Source organism: Rhinichthys klamathensis, unplaced genomic scaffold (genome assembly GCF_029890125.1).
Source record: "Rhinichthys klamathensis goyatoka isolate OS25496 unplaced genomic scaffold, OSU_Roscu_1.1 h1tg000004l_1, whole genome shotgun sequence".
Taxonomy (NCBI): domain Eukaryota; kingdom Metazoa; phylum Chordata; class Actinopteri; order Cypriniformes; family Leuciscidae; genus Rhinichthys; species Rhinichthys klamathensis.
Genome location: NW_026606557.1, coordinates 3,555,106 through 3,562,704, shown reverse-complemented (window position 1 = coordinate 3,562,704; position 7,599 = coordinate 3,555,106).

Sequence of the window (7,599 nt, the reverse complement as noted above, 5' to 3'; positions counted from 1 at the left end):
ATCCAACATTGTAACAAATTAAATCCCTGTTTTGGAAAAAAGCAAACGATCTACAGGTCTGAAAACTGTTAAGTCCCCAGCTATAGCATTCCTGCCAGGAGGGTAAAAGTTTGGGTTGGTTGTGAGCAGTGGCAGTCAAGCTCAGCAAGTGTGATGCCAGCAGATTGTGACCAGCCTAATGCAATTACATGGCTGGCCCTCCCAGGCCCCAGCCTTAAAAAAAAAGGTTTAGTGATTTGCCCTCCGCTCCAGTGGTCAGGCTAGTTGCCATCACCAGCTAATCCCCATTTTAGACAAATGCCGGCAGAGATGAAGAAATAGCCCAGTGATACAGGCCATGTGACAGCATCCAGTGAAGTCTGTACACAGGGACCTGCTTGGATCTGCGTTTCCCTGGTTCCCTTGAAATACATGAGGCGAGTTAATCCAGTTAGCCACGGACATGTGTAAAAACACTTACTATTGTGTGTGACAACCATTTAAATATCATGCACAAAAGGAATCTGGGGAGGACTGAAATCATGAACTGAGTACACACAACTCACTACAACTTCATCAATTTTAATAATTTGACTTCACAACACTTCTCTTGAAGCCTTTATATAATGCATCATAAACGCATACATTGATATACGGTGGACTATACATCCTTGTTTTTTGGGGACAGTCCCCCTGTTATTTAAGTCAAGTCAAGGCAGCAATATAACCTTATTTAACACAAAAAACAAAGAAGATAATCCAAACACAAGGAACATGACAGCTTTGTAAAACAAAGACAACACCGAACAAAGAAAGAACCAAACTGAGGGTTGAAATACATAAGATAATGAAAACTGAACAAGAAACAGGTGATCATAACCAGTAACTAAGGAAACAAATGAGAACATGCTTAGAAACCATTAGAACCAAGGAAATGTTTATATCTCGCAATTCTGACTTTATAACACGCAATTGGGAGATATAAAGTCAGAATTGCATGATATAAAGTCGCAATTGCATGATATAAAGTCAGAATTGTGAGATATAAACTCGCAACTCTGAGGAAAAAAAGTCGTCTTTTTTCCCTTAGAATTGGACTTTATAACTCGCAATTGCGAGTTTATATCTCACAATTCTGAGAAAAGATGTAAGAATTGTGAGATATAAACTCCTAATTGCTTGTAATAAAGTCACATATAAACTCGCAATTGCGAGATAAAAAACGTTTCTGAAAAACATATTTGTTGGCATTATTCGTTTTATGGAAACAAGCTTCTATAAGAAACTCATTAAACTGAAGAGAATTAAAAACAACCAAACTTTATCTTCAAATGTTAGGTGTCTGTCAAGCTGCAATGCAAATGAGAAACACTGTAATTATTAATGATTTTTTATTTCCTTTTTTTATACATAAAATACACTATTCTTGGTTTAAATAGTGCACATTTTAATGTGAAATATAAAAATGTACTGACATACAACTTAAATGTTATGGAAGGAGGACCAGTAGGTATATTAAAGAAACAACACTTAAAGACAGCTGAAATGCACTAAATACTTTTCTATATACATGCGTACACACACACACACACACATTTTATAATAATACAACAAGCGACATTTGGTGTTGATCAATTGGTTTAGTGCATTAATCTCTTGAAAAGCATGGAAAGTGTTAAATATGTTCATTTTTTTTAATGTGTATCATGAGGTATTATGAATGCATTATGTTTAAAATATGCATTATACAGGCTTAAAAAACAAAATTAATCTTGTTAAAAAAAATCTTATTTTTATAACTGTTCTCCAGTTTGCATAAAGTGAGCAGTTGACATTGCTGAAGGTGAATGAATGACTCCATGAGTCTGGGATACCCACTGAGATTGCTAATAATTGCTGCTTTGATGCTAAAAAGAGCATATTAAACTGATAGCAAACTCAGCAGTGTGCCAGCCAAATGGACAGCAAGTTAAATGAGAAAAGATCAGTGTTACCAGACATACCACTTTCTAAATTACTGCATGACGGGTCAAATCCCATGAATTAGTTTAGAAAGATTTTTCTCCTGTGAAACAACTGGATGTGCTGCTTTTTATTGCAAGATTTCATCTTTTGCCTGCAGTCTTTGAAGTGAAAAATATAGAATTTTTAGTGAACTGACGATGTATTTTTGAGGCTTCTACTTTTACAGGTCTTTGTTCTAAATTACAGTGGATGAGCAGATATATTATGCATTACGCACACGCAAAATAGCACACATCCAGTGAATCTTTATTAATGCAAATATTCTGTGCACGCGGGCACATAAAGAAACGTATTTAGATGAGGAAGAGAAAATGAATCATCTAGCTTTATTTTAGAACAAAGGATTGTTTGGAGAGCATGTATTTTTTACAGGCTTTAATGAGCTGTTCATTGGCAGGTACTTCTATGGTGACACGTGCCTGAACCGTAAGGGAAGGAATCTGATCTTCTTCATTTCCCGGCTAGATGAAAAACTGACTCATTAGTAAAGAACCCCCAGTGTAAATATGCAGTAAATGCTTCCATCGCAGGGTGCCAGCTTTATCAGTGTGATCTCTCACAGCAGGGGCTTTTGGAAATTTGTTAGAATTCACCTAAAAAGGCTGCTAAAATTGGACATCTCTGTTTGAATATATAGTGTGATTTCATAGGGCTCTAAGCAGAGCATTTCCTTCCAGATCACACAGACTCTCTTATAATGCCCAAGTAGCATCACCTCCCTTCCCTTTTTTATCTAACCATCTAAGAGTGGATGTGTTCCAGTGTTCACTCCTGCAGAGTCTGACATATCTCAGTACACTGTAAAAAATAATCGTGATTTTAACGGTAAAAGACTGTAAAAATGCTACAATGCAAAACTGTTAATTGGTTAACAGAAAGTTTCCGTACTATATACTGTAAATAACTGTGATAGATCTCATGGTACATTTAATGTAATTTTACTGTAAAATACCGTTAAATTTAAAGTTTTTGAAAGTGAAAAAACAACAACTCATTGTATAATTTACAGTGAAAAACCGTAAATTGACATTCCCACAATTCCCTGTGTGACACTTCACATTTTATGTATTTTTGTTGAAATAACTGTTTCCTTATAGTTTTCTTCATTTTTTTCTAATCAGTTATGTACATTAGGGTTTTATGTTACATTTAATGTTGTTAAATTAATGTTTATTGCATTTTTAAAATGTCATGTGTTACCATGATGGTGTTTAATGTTTGTGCGAATAACACTGTGCAGCTTCTATATATTAACTTTCATGTGGAAGAGTTGCTTGTGATGAGCTTTGATTAATCATGTGACTCATCACTGTTGTGTTGATTGTTAGTGTATTACAATGGTACACAAAAGATATCAATGCTTCAATAGGTTGGTCAATTAACATTATATCAGATAATGAAATACGGTTCATTACTGTAAATTTTAAGTTAAGTCTGTAAGACCAATAACGTTGCTACTGTATTTTTGACGGTAAAGTTCTGGCAACCACAGCTGCCGGTTTTTTACCGTAAAAATTACGGTTTTATTTTTTACAGTGTACATTACTGTCTACTCATAGACACTGAGATTTCCTACTCATTTACTGGGCTTTCAGCAGGCCGTTAAAGTCTTTGCATAGGGGAATTTTTTTATTTGTTTCAAGAACTCATTCATACCAACTGCTATTTTAATGTTGAATAGTCTGTAACTATGTGTGTTCTTTTTTGTTTTGTGAGTGTTTTTTTTGTGACGTGTAGCACCTGTGCAAAACTAATTTCCTAAGGGATAAATAAACTAAACTGAACTGTTAGATTAGGATAAGTAGAATAAGTTGGCATGTAGTTGCAAAGTTACTCAACTAGTTAGTTAGTTTCAGCCCGACGCAATTATCATTTTCACGTCCTGCGCCACGTTGTTTAAATAGCAAATGCAGTGGCCCCCATTTGTGCACCCATGGGCTGCTGATCTGAAAACGAGGTGTGTTCAGGCAACTGAAATAGACTGTGCCATTGACCAACTGAAACCTGGTCTAAAGTCAATGGCGCAGTATATTTTTTTGGTTATTTAAAGAGCGCGTTAGTGATGTGCGCCTATAGGCGGGTCCAAAACGCGTGTACACTTTGTCTCGTAGATGGTCTGCTCGCGCGTTTTAACCTCGCGCACGAGCTGATCCGTTTCCTCGCTAGAGAAGCGTTTAGTTTTTCCGCTTGCAAATTCCGCCATGTAAATAGCGAATCCGCCATGGCGCGAGCGCAACTGGCTTTTAAAGGGAATGGGATATTAGACTCTGATTGGTTTATTGTATGTTACGCCCAAAACACAGGGACAAATAGGGACAAACCTTTTAGACCATGCCCTGGGTGCGCTGACCGTTATTCCCGTCGTTAAACTAGCAAAATGGATTAGGACACGGCCTAATTGCACTTGCACCCTGCGGTTTAGACCATGCGCTTAGATTCCACTGGCACTGATTTCACACAGACGTCAATTTCATTCATTTACATCAGGACAGGATGAATCTGTTTTCATCGGTTAGAGAGACACTACATGTGGATATTTGAGCTCAAACAGTAACTGCAACGTTATGGGTCTGATTCTTATAAAATTATGTATAAAAGTGTCAGCCAAATGAGTAATTGTAAAAGAATAGGGTAATCGCATATTTACAGTATTATAGCATACTAAACATCTCGTTGTCACATGTGTCTTGTTCAGTTCTGTTAGTTCATTTGTGTTTTAGTTTGGATTTGGTCTGTTCCTGTTTTCCTGTGTTCTCTCTGTCATTGTAAATTGACCTAGCCTGCAATAGAAAATTGCACACTTCCTAATATATATAGGCGAAATACGTGACAAAAGAAGCATGTCCGAATTCACAGTAGCTCCTCATAAAAGAGAGGGCATAAGTAGGCTACTACTTCCGGCGATATCCTGAAGTGCGCATACGATGGACACTTTACTATCCCATGAGGCCACAGGAGAGGATTTATGAATGGAGGTGAAGAGATGGAAAACACAATGGAAAAATGTTTCCGTTTTTAGTATATTATTGTCGTGTAAATGTACCCTAAGTGTCCAAATCCCTTTTGCCGTCAGCCCGTCACTGTGTTTGTATGAATACATAGAGTATCTTATTCACAGAGGTTTAAATCCCGTTTGGCATTTTAAAGAGAACAGTCATCTTCCTTAAGAATATACTGACCTCATGAATACTTTTAGCTCCAGGTCTCTGTTGTACTCTGCTAAAGAGAAAATACTGTTTCCTCACTGAAAAACACAAGAGCTTTTCCATATTTAATGCAGTCATGACAAATAAGTAGTTTAATGTTTTTCTTTTTTTCCATGAGAACAAGCACTTAAGAGCTTAGTGTATCATAAAAACAGCAGAGTAGAAAGAAAAGACATGTTTTCATTAAACATATTCGAGGGATTAAGAGGAACCAAAATATCTATTCAGTTTTATATATATATAAAAAAAAATCCATAACTGCAAGTTTTTAAGAGTATGCACACTTCCAGCAGGGCTTAAACCTTGATTAAATGAGTCTTTTCCCCTGCTGTTAATAACTAGGTGCTAAGTCTGCCAAATTAAACTTTTTTTGGAGTGACTTTCTGCCATAATAAACCTCGCATAAAGTTTATAGGAAATGCCTTTTCTTCTCTTTTATTTCAGATCATAAATTTGCCCGAAATCTTGCATATATTTGGTCAGTTGTGACATATGTTACTCTTTTCCTCATTATCATTCTTTATGGAGCATTGCAGCGGCTTCTTTATGGCTTACCCCTCCCCCTTTTGGCTTTTTAGAAATGAATAAAAATTTGTAATCCATTCCTTGATGGAGACCTTCATATCTCCATGAAACAATGCAGCGTGTGAAGAAATCACGAACAACGTTTGAAGCTTTCGCTATTTGATGTTTCCCAGAAAGCAGGGGTCCGAAATTAATTTTCTTTTTCTCCGAAATGCTCCCAAAGATAAATGATGGCTGAAATATGGACCACATTTGGTGCAGTGGCGGTTGTTATTGGGTGCCTTTTCTCTATAAACTGAGACCATGGTGTCATTTTGTAAAAAGGAGTGTAATCAGCCAGCGAATGGGTCTGCCTGCAGGGTGACTCTTTATTATTTACTAAAGTAGGTAAAAGGAGGTTTGACATTGCTGCCAGACATTGTACAACAAGCAGCAAGTAGTACATCAAATAGACTTTGTATATGAGCCTATGCATGTGGGGAAGTCACGAAACTCCGTCCCATTAGAATACGGCTCACAAATAGAGTAGAGAAGGTAAATAGGATATTTATCAGCAGTGGGCACCAGGGAAACGTCTTTTGAAAACAAACAGCTGCATTTTATTGAAGGGAAAACACACCGAGTCTTAGATACGACCATTCCCATTTGCAAGCACAATACTGACCGAATGACCTGTTTATTTTCGCTTGTTTAGAGATCTGCAAACTTTATATAATGCAGTCACCTTTGTTTCCAAGGTAAGAAAAAGCGTGAAGGCAAAGATAAAGGAAAAACTATTTGTTTATGCATTGGCACGGGCTAGACCAGCATGTTTCTCTGGACTAGTGCTGTATGTTCGGCAACTATTGGAGAACATTTAGAGGTATCTGCTACTGTATCCATCGGCCGGTAGGAATTGACATTTGGATAAAAGGACCGCACTCTCTCTATCCAATTATGTATATGTGGGGAATTTTATTGACAAAGGTCTCTGAATTTTTTTTTTTTTTTTTTTTTTTAGCTTCTCCCTTAAGGGAAAAACTATTAAGAGAGGCTATAGTTTAACAAATTCTAAAAGTAAAGTGACACATAAGTGTTGCTATAAGTAGCCTAGATTTACAGAAAGACAAAAAAAGAGCAACATAATGTGTTCTGGAGTTAAAACCCCATTCATTTTCTATATAAATCAATTGTTTTTTGAGGTTGTTTTTTTAACCTCCCATTCCCGTGAAGCATTGCAGACCACATAATAAAATCCTGAATACAAAATACTGTCTGCAACACATTCTCCCTTTGTGGAGTTTCAGTAGTTTTATAATGTGGCATTATTTTAGATTCAGTAACAATTTTCACAGTGCTTAATGGGATGAATAGTTAATTTCCCCATAATATATTAAGTCATGTGTGCCCTTGTGAAAAAGAAGTGCGCTTAACTGTATTAAACAATCTTATTATTATTAATAAATGTCTTATTATTATTGAAATAACATTATTATAATTCATATTAATATTATCCGTTCATGCGTTAAAGAAGTACACTTATTTTGATGTTGACTAGCATATTTAAGCACATGTGAATTGCTTGAATATAATTTTAACTGCATTGTGCTATTTATTTTACATTTAAAGTTAAGTTTAAATGTACTAAATTTCAACTTCATTACAAATGTGTAATAAATTGCACGCTTCAATATAAATGACATTAAACTATATTTCAGTTTACCATAAATGCTTGTCAGTACATTCAGCAGTAATTTGAACCATATTTCAAAGACAATAGAAATAATGATAAAACTACCTATATAAAGTTAAGTCCAACCTAAGTAGGTAAAATAACACTCTTAAGTTCAACTAATTACATTTAATAACATGCATTTTCATTTCA